Source organism: Hirundo rustica, chromosome 1 (genome assembly GCF_015227805.2).
Source record: "Hirundo rustica isolate bHirRus1 chromosome 1, bHirRus1.pri.v3, whole genome shotgun sequence".
NCBI classification, from domain to species: domain Eukaryota; kingdom Metazoa; phylum Chordata; class Aves; order Passeriformes; family Hirundinidae; genus Hirundo; species Hirundo rustica.
Window position 1 is genome coordinate 67091820 of NC_053450.1, and position 19025 is coordinate 67110844.

The following is a 19025-nucleotide window of genomic DNA, read 5'->3' on the forward strand; positions in this document are numbered from 1 at the left end:
TTGGTACTTTCTTTCATGTATTTTTCTTCAGAATGTAATTTGTAGCCTGAAGTTCAACAGGTGTGAGCTTGCATTTGTTGCTGAACAGGGAGGGGAAGGACTCAGAGGAACTTTGTGGCACCAGTGAGACAAAAGAGATGGAGGAAAGTTAGTACAGGCTGGCTGCTCTGAATGTGTGCAAGGGACAGAAACTGTCAGACTGGTGCACCCAGTTCAAACGTGATCGTGCTGTCAAAGCTGTAGGTGTGTGTTCCTCCTTGCTGAGGAAGCAGTGCTGTCTTGTGCATACAGTAAGCCACTGAAAAGCAGAACGCAACACACTCATAACACCAGAACCAAGAGGTTTTGGTTTTCAGTTTTGTGACTATAAACTCTAGCCAGCATGGATAAGAGCTTCTTCCTCTGTGGGTTTTTTGCAATCTTAAACAGTACAAGTTTTCATTGCACTGATTCGTTTCCTTGTGGTGCTTACAGGGTATTTCTCCACTATTAGGGTGATTTTTTTATGAAGGAACCTCAGAGACCTCTACAGTGCTGAAATCATTGTTTTAGGTTCTAAAGTCAGTGGTGGTAGAGAAAAGAGTAAGAAAAGCAGCAAGAAGCTTAGAAGAAAAGGTACACATAGGCAGATATTACCTCAGCCTCATTTCCATAGCAAGACAGGTTAAGTGAAGGAAAAAATAGCAGATATTGCTTTTTTTTCCCCCCACTGGGTCTGTATAACTGTTTGAAAGGGCTGTTTAAGTGTCCATGTACCTGTTTTTTACACCTTGGAGATTCAGTACTGAGCCTCTGTGGCTTTGAGGAGGTTGGTAGGCAATACATCCATTTCTTGTGCTGAAGCCCTGGAAGGCTGTGATTGAATTAAGAGCTGGCCTCCAGTGAGGGACTCCTTTTCTACTTATCAGCAAATAAAACCATGTGCATTGCAGCTGAGAGAGCTTAAAGTAGTGCCTTCAGTGCCATTCATCTCTTCATGCCCAGAGCTGAACCTGAACAGCAAACTGCCTCTGTGACAGCGGTGAATGAGAGATATGGCTCATGCCAGCTCTGAAACATTGGTTCAATAGTCACTCACAGCTGTGAGAAAAAGACTGAACTTAGATGCATTGCCAAGAAATCCTGGGGATGGGAATGCCTTACCTAGAAGATATAGCTGATTTATTACTTTCCCAAGTTTATTTTGTTTCCCCACTGAGTCCTTTCCTCTCTGCCCAAAACACGTTTTGCTTTATTCCCTTGTAATTGAAGGACTATTGCGAGTAAAGACTCTTAATGAAAGAAAAGTCTCTCCAGATGTCTGCATGGGACTCAAACCATGACTGCTCAAATAATAAGAGGAACCCCTAGATGTCTGAAATTGGCCCCTCATGCTGCTGACAGAACTTGGCTAAAAGACTTTTTTAAATTGTTCTTTTTAAGTTCAGCATACCAAGGAATTTGGGAGTAAGTATTTTAAATGTCAGTGTCTTAAGGTTCTGAGAGCTAAATAGATTCCACCCAGCTTTTTATTTTATTTTTAAAGAAGCCTGTAAATTAAAATCCCAGATTTGTTTCTGCATGGTGAAGTTCTATGGTGGATGCCTTGCTGCAACTCTGTAGCAGCTGCTCTCCAGTCCTTTCCATGGCATGCTTTCTTAATGCTTAGAGGAAATTTTAGGAAAGAAGAAATGGCTTTTAGAGAAACTAAGGGGGGGGGGGGGGGGGGGGTGTCAGGTATGATTAACTTATCTTCAGTAAAACATGACAACAATGAGAGAAATTGTTATACCTACTCCATTTGAAGGAAAAGAGGAACATTGGCTCATTTCATCCTCTGTGGCTCTGCTGTGCCTGGGTGAACTCTGGAGCAAACCAGGAGAGCAGAACATGGTAATTCCAAATGGGGAAGTGCATGTTTGGTTTGCAAGATACAGAGGGGAATTGGTTTCCCAGAATGGTTTTCAGTGACTTCAGCAGACACACTTGGAGCTCAGGCTTGCTGCCCGTCCTCTTCTAAGTGATACATTAGTAGTTTATTTCCGGTTCTGCTGATGGCACTGCTCTTGTTTGCACAAGGTTTCATCTTGCAGCATTTCTCTGTTGAGTGCAGCATTCATCCAGCACTAGCATTTCCCTGACAAATGTTGTAGTAAAATCTTTGGAGGCAACCCAAATTATATGGTGTATTCATCATGTTTTACTTGTATTGTTCTGTGGCACACAAAGTACCAATAGGTGCCATTTGAGATGCTGCTCTGACAATGCTTTTTTAATAGTCGCAGAATGATCCCTGCTGCCCACACAATGCCAAGGCAGCTGTCTGTGTGTATCCCAGGGCTGTGACTTCACCAGCAACTTTTAATTTAAAATCCAAATATTGGTGTAAGTTCACCAAAGAGTAAAGGAATGAGGGCAGGGACTGCTATAAAGGAGCAAGGGTTTTCCAGAGAGATCCTGAAGGCCTGTTGGTCTTTGGCCAATTTGTTGTTGCAGCCTGAGGACTGGCATCCTGCTGTTCTCACAGAGGGACAGAAGACCAGACTGGAGAGAGATGAGCATTGTGTGTCAAATATTTCTGTTTGTGGTCTGCAACTTGAGATTTTTAAGTAGTTGTATGCCAGTTACGGTATAGATGAACATGTTATGAAAAGTGGAGACAAATGTTTACTCTAGTGTGTATTTAATAAATTCTGACAGACTGCCAAGCTGCAGGAAGCTCTGAAACTGCATACCAAAAGATCTGTGATTACTGAATTACTTCAGAGAATTTTTTCAATATGAATCCCTCCTCAATGCACCTTCTTCAGTGCCCTCACAGGGATAAACTCAAAGGCAAGCAACACACAGAAGGCTTTTCAGTTGAGAATTGCATTTGTGAGACACATTTTTATGTGGAGGACCTATAGCACTTCAATGAAGTAAAATACCAAGTGAATAAAAGTGTGAAGAAAAGAAATCTGTTGTGGTTAAAGAAGCTGGGCTATATTTTCTTTAAATGCACTACAATCCAGAAAATTAGTTCTGCTTTGGAATGCCTCTTCCTGGCTGTAATGAAATTTGGGATGGACTTTTAAGATATTTGGTTCCCTTTTCCTTAGCTTTTCAGATGCCTATTCTTGTGCAACACCTGCCACAATTCATGTTCTGGAAGAGCTACACAGTTTTCTTCCACCAAAATTGCTGCACCAACAGTCTATTACGGGAGTGGGTTAGAGGTCCCTCCAAAAGATTCTTTGTTTCTTGGTATAAAAAGTCTTTGGAGAGGGAGGGGTAAGTGACTTGTTTTGTTTACACCATAGGTCTTTCCACTGTATTTGATCTTGCTGTGAATGGCACCAGAACTGTTGGAACGATGCTGTGTTTTTCTAGCAGAACTTGAGCCATATGAAAACAGCCAGCCTTCTGGTTGCAACTTGCACCCGTGAAACTGATGCTGTGGTTTTTGCTTAGGTTGTGAAAAGATAGAGATTTTGTATCCCTGTCCTAACTGGGCACCAACTCTTATTGCTAATTTTTCTTTGAAATGCTTATTTAAGTGCACTTTCTTGTGAGTTTGGAGGACTCAGAGTTTTGACACAGTGTAAAAGTAGAGGACTTTTTTTGGTTTTGTTGTTTTGATGAGGTTGGTCTTACTGCTGTCACTGCACTTACCTCTCTATAATAGTAATTAAATATTTGTATGGCTGGAACACGGGATGATGTTCCTATGCTGTGGAACCTTGTGCAGGCTGACCTGCGTAGCTGGCACTGGAGTCAACAGGAAGTGGTTGTGGGACAGTGCCTAAGCAGTGGATATTCCACCTGACACCTGCCCAGCTTGGGAAGTTTTAGGACATATCTTTTTGACCCCTGCAATTTTTCTAGAAGCCTCACAAGAGGCAACAGCAGGATGTAGGATAACCTATGTTTTGGAAATATGATGAAATGGACAAACTTAATTAAAATTTGTGGACCTTAAAGGTCAGAGATCTGAACACCTCATCCTGAATGTTGTGAATGAAGAGACCAATTGGCTTGATCCTCGTTACCTGGTGGCTGTGCTACACTCTGTTTTAGGTTATGGGTTGCCTCTAAGTGTTTCACTTGTGACAGTGAGAAACATTTACTGCTTCCCAGCATGAGAATACACTCTATGCTCCACATTGCCCAGATGCTTATTGGAAAAGTCACTGTAATTAAGTGTTTCTACTGCCTGTCAGAACTGTGTGAAATCCTCAAGGAAGGTTCTTTGTGCCACAGCTGTTGGCAGTCATTCGTAGCCTGCGGGTGGGTATGCTCAGCCTGGTGCTCCTCGTATTTCAGTGCTGTGAGACCACTGCGAGTCCAGGAAGAATAGCCCTGACCAATTTGTGCTGCAGGTATAGGGCTGAAGTTCAGCTCTTGCTGAGGTGTGTTCCCTGCTGATTTCTGAGATTCATGCCTAGGTTTAAGCACCTGGATCTCACTGGTAATTACTTGATATATATTTGTAAAAAAAGAAAATTAAATCTTTGAACTGCTTTCTATTCCTTCACTTTTGCCTCTTAAAATACTGCCTTTATAACAAAGTAGTTTAATGACATTTTGAGGAAATTACAAGTTCAGAAATTGAATTACTAGAGGTGAATTTTTTTCTTTACTATTAAATACATTTACTTGGGTTATATCCTAGTCCCTGCTGAATAGCTTTGCTGTTCGGCCGTTTCCCAGAGGAAAATGTTCCAGCTGAACATTCCCAGGGGTGCAGGGGCCAGGCAAGCCCTAGTGGGCGTCAGCCCACCAGATGAGGATGTTTGCTGCTTCAGGCCTGGATAAACCCTACCATTCTCTTTTCCCAGGTTTCCTGGCTTGCTGCTTAAGCACAGTGCTCTCTGTTCACTGTCTATATGTGCCCATCGATTAAAGATACAACTGCCTTGGTGCCCCCCTAGCCCCGTGCAGACAGGACTGTATCCCACAGCTCCAGGGTTCAATACAACACGGAAAAGGAGACAAAAAGAAGTTTTATGTAAATTCCAAACCATGTAGCTTTCCCAAGCTACTGCAAGAACTGTGCACTTGTGCATGAAGCAATAAAAAATAATGCCCCAGCCTCCCTTTTGCTGAGGAAGCATAATTGATATTAGGCACAAATTTCACAGGATTCAGATTTGTTTTTGTGTGGCTAGTGTGAATAGCACATTTGAAAGTCTGCTGACAGCTCTCTTCTCACCTGATGGTGCAGTCACCTCTCCATTTTTTACTGTTGTGCTCAACTTCCCATTGCTTGTTCAAGTACTGGCCTCTCCCCACACCCCCTCCCTCCAACCCCAACTCTTTTAAGTTTTGTGGTCCCCAAGCCTGACACCTGAGCCTTTGTTCTGCTTCTGTGAAAATATGATTCTCTTAGCTTCCGCCAGATAAGTTAGGGGAAAACAGCTTTATCAAGGATATTGTTCCTCTTTGTTCTCCCCAGGCAGCATTGGTTCAGGTAGTGATAATCTTTAATAATCAGCATGTTTTGAGTCAGATCTTCCTATACACTTCTTCCTTTCTCCAAAATATGTTAAGTAGCACACAGAATACAGTGAAAGTTTTAAGAAAATGGACTGCAAATAAAATCAAATTGAAATTCACGTATCACACAAATATAGATTCCCCAAACTGTCTTTCACCCACACTAATTATGGGAAAAAAACAGGGATATTTATACACACAGTATCTCTCCATAAGGAAAATGTTTCCATCATAATGAGCTCTTAATTAAAGTTGGTTAGACTACCGGTTATTACTATTCTGATAAAGTTAATATTTAAAAAAAGTGGTCATTTATGTTTGACAGATATTGAGACAGATTTAAATAGATACTTTTAATTTCATGTGATTGTTACCCTGAGGTATTCCCTAGAGCTATAAAATTATGTCTGTGAAAAAATATACAGTCTTTTTGTCAATAGTTAAAAAAAAGAGGAAAATCCTGTATGCTTATTATGTCTTTTAGCTCAATACTAAATCTTACAGAAATAAAACCCCAGGAGATCTGAATTCATAATTTGGAATGTTATGCAAATGGAACAACCACTGTTAGAAATGGAAGAAGCACTTCATGCTAAAACAATGAAAACACATCACAAGTGTGACCAATTGTGTTTCAAGCAGAAGTTGCAGAAAAAGAGGCATCATGAATCAAAACAATGCTAAGAGTAATTAGTAGCACTGACTAAGAAGATATTTTGGTAAGAAGTGTATTCAAAGGCTTGAGCAGTCTTTCAGATAGCTCAGACACAGCTTATGACTGCAACATGCAAATCGCTTTTAGCAGAAGTTAAACTACTGATAAAATAAGGGGTATATTTCATGTACCTCCTCCGGGTGAGTTCTCACAGAGCAGAAAGGGCAACTGGCTGAAGAGATGTGCCCTCCAATGTCTGTGTTAGAGTCAATTCTTTATGTTCTGCATGTAATCCAAATTGTAGTTGTGAGGGAGGTTAATACTCTGAGCCAGGTAGTTTTCCATGCAAGGAAGGCTTCATTTCATTAGGGGAGGAACACAGCAGAATGGGAAAGGCTCGTCTTGCAGTTGTGTGAGATATGCAAGTATTAATGTGAGATTTATGCACAATTCACAGGACTGCAGACAGAAGTGCGTGCCATTGCTAGCAGGGGGATCTACTGAATGAATAAAAGAAGTGGGAGATATATTGTCTCTGAATGCATTCTAGAGCTAGATTCAGACTAAAAACTGATGGCAATAATTCAAGGAGCAGTCATAACTATGGAGGGAAGACTGAGGGAGAAAATTGGACCCTTCATTGAAGTACCCTTCATTTTTTCTAGAATTTGTAGTTTTTTTAGATAAAGTGACTTTGTAAAAATGGCTGCAGAGATTTAGAGAACAATGGAAAACTAATTCCTGAGGGAGGAGAAAAAATCAGTAATATAGATTTTGCTGCTTGAAGTACTGATTTTAATAGCAACCTGTTGGATTAGTATGTTGCCATTGTATGTTTCTGGTATTAATCCAAAATAAGCATGTGTTTTGTGTTATGAAGGGTTTGCTGACTAAGGCTGAAATTGGAACCACCTGGGACAAATATATTATTAAGGAATGCAATGGAATTTGGAATAGTATATTTGAAACTTGGGCACATCCCTGTGTCACTCACTGAATATAAACATTGCTCTTCTTCTCCAGTTTTGCTATCTGCCTCTTCTCAGCACCCTTAGTCTCATCCTTCAGGTCATGCTCTTCAGCTCTTTCACCACTCTGCACCTGGGGAGCTTTCCTGTCTGCTCCCTGGAGCCCAGCTTGTGCTTCTTCCTTACTTCTGTTGTTAGAATGGCTGCCCTGGGGGAGCTCATGGGGATAATTTTCATCCTTTGTGCTGCCTCTAAATCCTCTGTAGCATTTCTAGTCTCTTAAGACTGGGAAACATTAGGATGGTAAGGATGAAGTTTTGTTTCTTCTTGGTTGGTTTGTTTGTTTTGTTTTTAATGCAGCTCTGCAAAATGATAATAGCAGACTATATTTTTCATGGCAACTTAGTCTTCATAAAGTTCAGCCAAAAATGTTTAAATTCTAAAATGCAGTTGTCTGTGGGAGCATAGTGAAGAAGTGAATTCCTAGTCAGTTTGCTATGTGCAGCTACGGGGTTTGACGTTGCAGATGAAGTAGATTATTCTTCCATTGCTTTTTGGTTACTTTAAAATAAGCAGTGTGAAAAAACTCTTAGCTGGTGTTTGTCTTGCTTCTGAAGAGGTTTACTCTTGCATTTTATTGGGGTTTGGCTTGCGCTTTGCATACAAACTGAGGTGACTTAGCACAGCAGACTTCATTCACCATGGCACATCATAACTGAGAAGCTATGTATTTTTTTAAAAGGTATGTTACAGGTGCCCTATAGGTCATAAAAAATAATTTTGGTCTTTTTTTGAACTTGTTTGCTTGAGATTTTATCACAAGTACCTATATAGATATCAGCGTACCTACATCATGCTTAAATTAACGTAGAGATTAGGCAGACTTTTACAGAAAGCTACAGTGAATGCTGACATTTTCTTTGAGAGAACTTCATGGGACATGTTGTGTCTATTTTGTACTATTTTAAGAAGGCAGTGAGTACTAAAATGTTGTTTTTGTAAATAGGCTTGAGACTCAAAGCTGGGAGCTGCAGTGGCTCCCCAAGACCAGCTGGGCTGGCTGCTTCTGAGCATGAGTTCCCTGATCGGTTCAAAATAATCCCAACTGCAGCTCTTCAGGAGTGGTCAGGCTCTGATCTTTTTGCTCATTCATCTGTGTTTTGTTCCACGGCTCTGAAATTCCTTATCAGAAAGGAATTGGCATTACTGCAGTGGTTCAGTAAGTGTATGGAGACCTCTTTGCCTATGGCAACAAAATAGTTGAAATCTCACTTCTCCCTTCCTTCGTCTTTCCTCGTTAGTTATTCTGTCCTTTAAGGACAAGTCTAGGACTTGCTGGCATACATGTATATCCCATTCTCTTGAGTAAAGCTATGGCAGGGAGTAAGAGAATACAATAAAGTTTTAGAAAAAAAAGGGGAAAGCAGTGTCTCTGACCGCAGCAGCTCATGCTTATTCAAAATATACCAGTGCGATTAAACCAGCTTCAGTCATCAAGTTTTCTTTCCAAATTCTTTGTTTCACAGGAGGCTGTTTCTGCAGTACAGAAGTGATGAAAAATCAGGGGTTAGAGTGGAAGAACCTTCCAAGCCTTAACTTGGTGCCAGTGCAGCACAGTGGGGTGTCTCCTTGCTTCAAACCTCAGTGCTTCCCTTCTTTGATGTGAGGGATTGTCATGGTTTCACCCCAGGCAGCAGCCAAGCCCCACACAGCTGCTCACTCACTGCCCAACCAGCAGGATTGTGGAAAGAATTGGAAGAGTAAAAGCAAAAGAACTCCTGGGTTGAGATAATGACAGTTTAACACAGAGAGAAAGAGCTGTGCACTACAATCCAAGCGAAATAAGGAATTAATTCACTGCTTCCCATAGGCAGGCCACCTCCAGGAGAGCAGGCCCCCCCTCATGCTTGTTATTTGGGAAGACAAACACCATTACTCCAAATGTCCCCTTCTTCCCACTGTATATACTGAACACGATTTTGTATGGTCTGGAATATCAGATTATTCAGTCATTTGGTGTCACCTGCCCTGTGTCTCCTCCCAACCTTCCAAGAACCTGCAGTCCCCTCACTGGCATGGCAGTATGAAAAGCAGCAAAGGCTTTGGCTCTGAGCAAACTGTGCTCAGCAATAACAAAATATTCTCTGTGTCATCAACACTCTGTTCAGCAAAAATCCAAAACACAGCCCCATCCCAGCCACTCTGACAAAAATTAACTCTCTCCCAGCCAAAACCAGCATGTGGAAGTTGTTAACTTCAGGAGCCATGCTGAGCTTAGTCTGAGTTTGTTTGCCTCTGAAATAGTGTTTTGTAACAGCAATGTGATCAAATGTATTTGTAGGCCATTTCTTTTTATTTGACAAGTTTTCTTATTGAAAGGGACTCTGATTTCATTAGTCTGTGATTCCAAAGGAAAAAAAAAACGGTTAAGAAAGTGGTTCTGTCTTGAAGGAACTCAGGTAAACTAGTGCAGGCCTAAGACTTACCAGAGGACTGTCTAGTGTTTGTTTCTAAATATTATTTTTATGTAACATTTGATTTAAAGAAAACTACTTTAGCCACTTTTGAGTAGCACTGACTGCATGCAACTTCGAAAGCCAAAAATAGGCAAACATACTTTGCTGCTTTTCCTGTTGTCACCTCCAGCAGACATCTGCTCTTCAAAACTGTCTTCGCCAGTGTCTACAGACCCTCATCTCAAAGCAGATAAACAAATGTTCTGTGTGGTACATAACTGTGTGGTTACATGCACGTGCACACCCACATGCCACTTGTGCTTGGAATTTTGTGCACACAGACATACAGGACGGGGCACTTGTGAGTCTAGGGTCACAAATCCCACTTTGCACACTGTTCAAGTGGATATCTGCTTTTGAAAGCTTAGTTACTAAGCTTTGGAAATTTACAGGAAAATGAACTAGTGATTAATGACAATCCTAGTTTCAGGTGTCCTAGTTTATTTCTTAAATTACTTTAATGTGTAACTTTTGCAAAACGCAATATTTATTTTATTTTTCAGTTTAATGAGTTTTGTTTTCTCCATTTTTGGTAGCAAAAAAGTACCTATGATTTTCCAATTTCTCTACAGTTATCTTTTGTTTTACTTGTTCTTCTCTGGCTGGCTTACTGTGGGGGTTTTTTGTTGTTTTTTTTTTTTTTTTTTCTTGGTAGGAATGCAAAGTTATTTAGCCTTTGTTGCCTCAGCAATTAAAAAACGTTAGGTCATGCTCCAATCTTAGCCCCCTTGGGTCTTCTCTTCAGTGCTACTGAGTTGTTTGCAAATATAATGGATAATCGTCCTGTTTTAAGAGAGATGGATTCATTGTGACAGCCCAGTGCTTACTTCTTCATAATGAGTGGATTTTAAATAATTTACGGGCAAAAATGTGCTCCCTTGAAACTTCTGGCTGTACCTGTCTCCTTGACGTCTTAATGAAGTTTTGATTAGTTGAGGACATGTTAACTGTGAGCCAGGAAACATCAGAACCAAAATCAGGCGGGAGAAAGAGAACAATATTGTATCACTGACTGAGACATTTAAAGGCTTTAGTTCTCCCCAAGTTTACAGGAAGCCAAGCTAGTGTCCACTCTGAACAGACTCTTATTTGGGATGTGCATATAGGGTAAGACAATCCTTTCCTTCACGTTTTGCACCAAATCCCTATCCTGTGCACCTACCTGTGATGAGAGAAGCAATACAGTTGAGCTTTATGGATTGCTTTGCTGCGTCTGACAGTCACGGATCTAAGTCCTGTTGTTCCTGCCTGAAAATTCAAGTCTGTACATATACAGATTTTTATTTTTTTAACTCCTAAAAATCTCTCTGGGATGAATTTTCCTTGATATATAAAACTCCTCCAGCAGTAAATTAAATTAAAGTTTGATTTTCAATCTCCCTGTTGTGAAAAAGTCCCAGGACTGACTTTATCAGCTCTGTATGATTATACAAGACCAAAATATCATTACTTAAAGACATCCACCATGCTTTTGTTGATTGCCTGACAACCTCTGAGGTTTTCTGTGAGTGGATTACTCATTGAATTTTGTGTTGATAATTTTGCCTTTTTACTACACCTTCTTGTGAAAGAGAATCTGATCTGATCATGGAGAATGTCCAAATGGGAGCTGCTGGTGAAATTACGAAATGGAGAAAGATTTTTCCCTAGAGATGATATCATCAAGCAATGAATGTTATGTACAGTGTAAATAAACTTGTCTTGACAGTGTGCAAAGGAAATGGTCACAAACTTATATGCAAATGTCCAGCTATGCCCAAAAATGAGAGATCAGCCATAAATGCAAGTGAAATACCCCTCTCAGTAAATTTGTTGTTTCTTTTCAAACACCATCAAGTAGAGATATGATGAACTAGCCTGTTCCTGCCAAGTTTCAAAGCTACTGCGTGTTGTTAAAGAAATGGAATTTTGACAATTCAGAACTTGTGGGGTTTCTTTTTGCTCTGAGTCAATCCAAATTGATTGCTTTCTGATGTTTTTTGAAACATCAGAAATTGATGTTTCAAAACTTTTAGTTTGGAAAAAAACCCAGCAAATCAGCACTTGTCTGATGGTATTGGTCTGCGTGAGAAGCCAGTTGTGCCAGTATGTACGGCAAGAAGCTGCTCCCTGTATCAGCTCTTTGTTAGAAAAGCGACCCAAGCGCCTGTGGCCATTGCAGGATTTCTGAACCGTGCAGGAGGTAGGCTAAGAGGACTGACTGGTTTGCACAATGACCTTGGGATTTCTTGATTCTGACTTTGGTGTCAGAACTCAGAGCTGAAAACTGGACAGTGAAGGTACTGAAACTTTTTAAGATCCACAAAGTTTTATGAGCTCCCAGGTATAATGTGCTGAACAAAGGAAAATGAGTTGTCAGGGTTGTCAGAAGTATTTTGGAATGTTGGTTTCTCTTCAGGGCCTTTTATCATCCATTGGATTTTTCTTTATGACTTATGACTAAAATTATACTTTTATGGAAAATTCCCAACTTTGTCAATTACAATGTGTTTTCGTTTTCTCCTGTGGGAAACTTGTCATCACTCAAAACATTACAGAACTTTTAATTTCACTGTCTATATTTGGTCAGTCAAGAATTCTTGATCTGTGCAGGTACCTTGCAGGGAGACAGAGCAGTTGTGAGATGGAAGCTTTACAGTTTGCTCTAGATCTTCTCAAATTCCTCATGGAGTCCGAGGTAGTTTCAAGCTGTCCCCATAGCTTACCAAATCACTTGAAGGTTCTAGTCCATTCTTCTTCTAGTGCCATTGCTGAACCATGTCAGTGAATCATGCCCTAGGCCCTGCTGCCCTGCACACTCCACGCAGGACGCGATTTCCCCTCCCTGCCACATTAGTCCAGTGGCAGCCAAGTATGCTGGTGCTTTCATGAATGTTTGCTGTCACTCGTGACCTGCACAAGTTGGTCTCTTAATGAGAATCTTGGTATTAGAGAGGAATTAGCTGGCTTTTCTTTTATTCACCTTCATGTGAAATATTTGTAGTGAAAAACCCAGATCTTACTCATTCAAATGGAGAGGTACTAACTTAATGTGTATTAAGCAAATAAGGTCAGAGTAAGAACCAGTATGAGTATTTTTTTCTTGTTTAAATGTTAGCTAGCTCAGCTTAAAGGTCACTTCTTCCATCCATTTTTGCTTAACAAGTTGTTAGAGATACACGCAGTTTCTTGAAGTGGAAAGTAACAACTCTTTCTTCATTATGCAGTTCTAGTCTATATTGCTTCAGTGATCTAAGTCTTGCTTTGTCTTGATTTCTAGCTGTGAACTGCAGTATAGCAGTAGAAAGGTGTATGGAGAAGCTTCTCACACTTAAGTAAGAAGTCTTCAGACGTTAACCCTGTGGATCTTTTAGGAGAAGCAGAAACACTGGGCACCCTCCATCAGGATGTCTTCTGATAGTGTTATAATTATCTCAAAATGCATTGCACCTTAAAGCCATGCTGCACACCAGAGAAGTTAGGCTTTGGTGAGGAGGATGACAGAGATCAATATCTTTCCTCCCACTCCTCTCTGGTGCTCTTCTGTTAACTTCCCACGTTCAGGCTGCTGTCTCCAGGGATTATGTTTGTCAGAGTCTACCACAACCTACAGCCAGCTGTAGATGTTCCCTTTACACATCTAGATCCAAAAGTTTGTGCTGGAAGTGGGAGAGCTTATTTTTCTACTTTGGTAGTTTTGCTGCTTGGTATCAGAATGCAACAGTTCTCAAAAATACCTTGCTTAGGTTTCTTTCCAGAAACATTGATTTCAAATAGTCTGTATTGTTTTACAGCTGATTAAGGTTCTCTTCGCCTCAAATGCAAGGAAAAGTAGCCTATGGACTACACATAGGCTGAGGCTGACTCAAGACATTAGGTAAAGCGTGTGTCTTGCCACCTCTGAAATGTAAATGTATCTGTCAGTCAGCTAAATTGGATTCCAATGAATATATCTGGTCAGTTAATTAGAATAGGGAGACTCGAGGTATTTCTGTAAGGCAAGGTACTGTATGTCTGACTGTGTCATCTATTTCTCTTGGTGAGCTGCAGTAGATTTCTCTGACAAAGCCACTTTACTGTTCTTTTTTGCAGATTTCTACCTAGCCATTGTGTTTGAGAAAAAGGGCTGCACTGCATCTTTTTCCCAGGACAGTGGGATACAGATACAGTCCTTTTCCCTGGAGAGGCAAAGGTTGAACCCTTATCACAAGAATATAAAACCTAAGGGATGCTGTCTTTAATAACAATAGTGCACTTTCTGATTCACTTCATAGGAGCAAGGGAATGAGGTGGGTGGTAGAGCATCCCAAACTGTTATCAACTTAGAGCTTTGATAAGAAATGTATGTCTTTATGTTTCATAAATATCTGTCACGTAGACTTTCACAGCAAGTAACTATTTTACTAATGGAGCAACCAAAAATAACAGTCTATTTTCTCTTTCAAACAGCATCCTTAAACTAAGATTTATTTTTTTTTTCTTCAAAGGCAGCAGTATAACATGGGGAGGCAAGAAGATCCTTTTGACATTTTGTGAATGTTACAGGAGTGTAGTAGCAAGGTGATGTTCACAAAGTTTCAAAGCCTTATTTGTTCTACAGTGTCCATTTGTCTCCTATCTTTGTGCAAAGAGGCAAGGGAAAAAGCAAGCCTTTAAGTATTTTAAAGTGCACATTTAGGATTCATTTCTGAGAGAACATAATCCTAAATGTCAGAAGATGTTTGATTGTTCTCATCATCATTAAGAATCAGCCTCATTTGATGTTTTAAGCATTTAGACCTATCTAAAGAAAGTCAAGCAAAGAATTATCCAGATTTAATTTTTTAGAAAGTTTATCTGTAAAAAAAATGTCATTATTCCACTTCTGAATGCTCTTATGCAGGCTGCATTGTGTATTAGTATATCCAAAGCATAGACAGGCTTCACTTTGACTTTTCCTTTTATGAATGTTTTAGGAAAGCTCCTAAAATATAAGATATCACTAAAACTCTGCTACTGGTTTCATTGGTAACCAACCAGCCTAAACAGGTTTCTGATGTCTTAAACTGTGCTGTCTAGCAGTGGTTGGAACCACAGTCAGACTGCATCTGCATCATGCTATGAGGCATAGAGCAGAGAACCACTTATCTAAGTTTTCTGCCTCTCATGTGTTCATGCTCATAGCTGGCTTTTACAGAAGTGTGGTTTGGAAAGTTGTCTCCAGCTGTGCCTGTGTGTACAGCAGTGAGACTCAGTTCTCCCTTACAGCACTGTCCTTGCAGGTGTCTGTAGCCAGACAGAGAATTTAAACAGGAACTTCCAGAGATTAAAACAGAACTGCTGAAACTTCCTCCAAAGCCTTAATCCAACCACCCCTGCCAACTTTCTGTAGCTCAAATAAAAGGTCCACATATAGTTTGTGACATTTCCTGTGCTCTGGGAATTGTGTAAAGGAGTACATTAGTAGTACTTTCCTATGGAGGAGTTGGGCTGTGTTCATAAGCTCTGGAGAAAATGGATGTAGCACAAAAAATTAACAAAGGCAGTGGCTTAGTCCAGTCATATGCTCAAGAAACTGTGAGAAATAATAAAAAGTTTTTTCTCTACCTTTCTTCCCCCACCTCATTTTTAAAACACTGTAATTGCAAAGACTGTTTTATTATATTATAAGAATGATTTTATTATATTAATTATATTCTACACAGAAGAATCATAGAAGAACTTAATTTGATACAAGGATTCAATTCCATAATGTTTTAATTATTTGTGTTATGGCAGGTATGAGTAAATGCTGAGGCAAGATAACCACTTAGTGTGGGTATTATGGTTTGATATAACATTTTTTATGAGAGGTCACAGATGAGGAAAGTTTTGGTTTGACATGTTTTTGTCTCGGTTTGGGTTTTTTGGTTGGCTTGGAGTTTTGTTTTATCATTGGTTAGAAGCATTTTTTTAGTTGTGAAATGGCTTCAAGTTATCTCAAGATTCCTACTTCCTCCTGAAATTATTAAGAGAAATAGAAAGATTTGGCAACCTGTCATTGTCTTCTTCTCTGACGGTAGTTTTGTTACTTGAAGGAAGTGATTTGCAAATAATATCAAGTGTAAATTGAGCAGAGAAGGTCCCTTGATTGCAGCTCAGTCTGATTTTTCTAAATCTTCCATGAGAAAAGCTTGTGCTGCTCTGACTGACAGGGCAATTTCAGCAAGTAATGAGTAAAGATGGATGTCCCTGAGCAGTTAATCAAATTTCTCTTTGGCAACACTCTCTGTCAATATTTGAGGCTGTCATTTTAATTGTTTCAGATTCCAGGTGAAGGAGGATCACACTCCCCTTGTGCTAGATGATATAAAACTTGGTGATAGTAATAGATGCCCAAAGAAGATGTGGACTTTTGAAGTACATTCTCGTAATGGGAATCAGTGTGCTTCTAGCTTCATCAGAAGGATGTTTGCTAATGTCTTCTGCTCATGCAGAGTTGGTTGTAGGCCAGGTACAATTGCTTGCTTCAACTAGAACAAAATGCAAGCTAAAGGTAACCATAAGCTAAAATTCTTACTAGTTAACTTCTTCATTTCAGAACGTCTCCCTTCTGATATGCCGTCTCAGATCTTCTTTCTACTTTATATTCCTCCTTATATATGCAACAGTCCTACTGTCCCACTGGCATAAGTGAAAGGAGAGCTAGCTCAAACCTCTGTCTGGCTCTGAAGTTGTTTGGATCTTTTCATTCTTTCAAAGCAGACAGCTGACCTTGGAGGGGGTAACAGAGATCTGAAGCAGCAGTGCAGTAATTCAGCCAGTTCTGTCAGCAGTCTCCTATATTGCAAAACCTGACAAATCTTACTGCCAGCATTCAGAATTAGTCTCTGGAAGATCCTATCTGGCAACAGTGCACGAGATGCACAGCCTTTTGCTTTGCATCGAGGCAGAACTGCAAGCAGAAAACTTGTGCTCCCACGCAGAGAAGAGTTTTCCTATGTGCTGCAAATACCTTTTTGTTTAATTCCATATACACTTGACTATGTATGCATATGCTCAGAAAAGAACCACAAAATGAAGAAATCTCTTCAGAATATGAAGAGCATGACACAGTGAGAGTGCCAAATATAGTATTTTTTATGTACTCATTTAAAACACAGTTTATCCTGTACAGCTTTATATACTTCTTGTGTTTATGTATGCTTGTGTGTGGGCATGCATACATATATTTTATCTATATCCGTGGCTTCACTTACTTGAACTTGATGTGTGATGTTGCAAAACTTATGGCTGAAAATGGCAGAGGAAATGGAAGCAGCAAGAGGAAGAAGATAACAGATACAAAATCTCCAGGAAACTCTTATGAGACATGGGAAGGTTTCTGTCACTACTCAACACCTGATCAGGTCTAGCAGACCAATGCTTCTTTGTTAGCAGTCTGAAACATTGAGGGTTCATGCATTTTTGCCCAGCTATGTGCCACAGTCCAGTTAAAATGAATTAGAAGACAGAAATTAGCCTTAAGAAAGAGGTGGCAAGAGTCAAATTTGCCTTGGTGGTTTGTTGTGGGATAAAGCATGGTTATACATTTAAACTTTTATTGCTGGCATTCAGAACCTCTTGGGCAGGTGTAGAATTTCATGAATATAGTTTTGGTCCTTCTAATGCTCCTGTGGATTTCACCCCACGTGTTCTGAGTGTCTGTGATGAGTTATGGTAATTATATTGTGTTGGGACTGCACCTGAAGGGAAAATGGGGTATATTTAAGGTCAGTATATTTTATGTTTAGTTTTTGTTGTCTCCAAATGAATAAATGCTCTCGCAAACCATGCAGGAGTTCATTTTTAAGGCTTTCATCTTCTCAAGAAAGACCATTTCAGTGTGTGAGCAAAAAAAGCAAAACCCAATATACACTCATTTCCAAGATACAAGCCTTAACATCCATTTTTTCTTGCAGACAGAATGTTTTTCTGCTGTCATGCTTCTTTGGTTCTTTCTTGCTCTTTACGTCTAGCAGCTAAAACATCAGCTTAAGGTTGCAATATCACAGTAAAAATATTTAACTTCATACACTAAAAGATTTTTTGCATTTTGTGGCCAACTAAAGCTAATGGGATTGTCAAGTGAGCAGCTCCTACGAGGGTCAGAGAGCACACTGGATCTTTTATCAGACATTTAATCACCTAAGTTTGATTTCGCTCATGAAGGATTCTAGATGAAAAGCTCATTTCTTTGACTGGACCTTTCTGTCCTGATGCCAGCATGGCAGTCCCTGCACTATGGTGTGGGATGACCACTTTACTAAAGTCCATGCATGAAGGGAAGAAACTTTAAGATAAAATTGCAGCTTGGAAATGAGTGTTTTACATGGCCCACTTTGAACTTGATGCTATGCTAGGAGATAGGTTTCTTCTTCAGTTTGTTATGGTAGCATCTCACTGGCCCTGGACCAGGTATTGACAGAACTGTAAAGAAGCTGAGATGCTGAGCAGGGAATAAAAGCCACTATGGCACAAGTGTGTGATGAGAGAAGTGAGTCTCTGGCTGATGCTCACAGGTGCACACGAGTGAGTGATCAGCATTTTGTCTAACTTCTCAAGATTTGACAGATGGTGAAGTGGTTGTGCAATGAAGACTCATCCCTGGACCGTTTGCTCAGAAATGGGGAATAAATATTTTTCAACAGAATGTTCCTTTGAAATGCAAACCATTATGTTTGCAGGCTTCAGTTATCTCCTTCATGAGCCTGTCTCTGTAACAATACTTCTCAAGGAATGTACCAAACACAGTGAAAGAGCTCTAGCTATAAAAAGCATACCACAGTCCTTTAAAATAAACACACCAAGCAACCTAAGGAGAAAAAAAAACAAACAAAAAACCCAACAAAGAACAGCAATGTGGGTGAAATTAATAAAATATCAAGAAACGGAAACAATCATCTGAAAGCTGAGAGCTGAATAGGTGAGAGCTAGAAATGAGACGTATAAATTGCTGCTGTTAAGACTGAAATATTTCCAAGATAGGTTCGACGGACAAAACATTTTTCAGAATTAATGGCTCTAAAGGCAAGGAAGAAGCTCTTCAAAGTCTGAGAAAAAAATATTTCCTCCAATTTGCAATGTAGTTGGAAAGGAATGAACCTTATCTCTAAAGGATAAGGAACAAGTTGAAAAACACCTTCAATCTTTGCCTGCTGCAGATGACCCTGATTGACTTTGAGACACTAACAAAAGCTTAATCTTGTTTGCAGTGTATTGAGAGATGGCTGGGACAGATTGACTGTGAAAGGGTAGTCTCTGAGCTGAGCTCAGAATGAAGCATGGAAGGTAAATTGTTTTAAAAGTTCCAAAACCTGTTACATTTTCCCTTGTAACTTTGCTTAAACCTTTTAAATTCTTGTCTGCCCCACAAAGGCACAAAGCAAATGCAATTGCTTTTGCGCCCCAAGGAAAATTTCAGGAGTTCTATTGGGTAGGTGGATGTAGGTG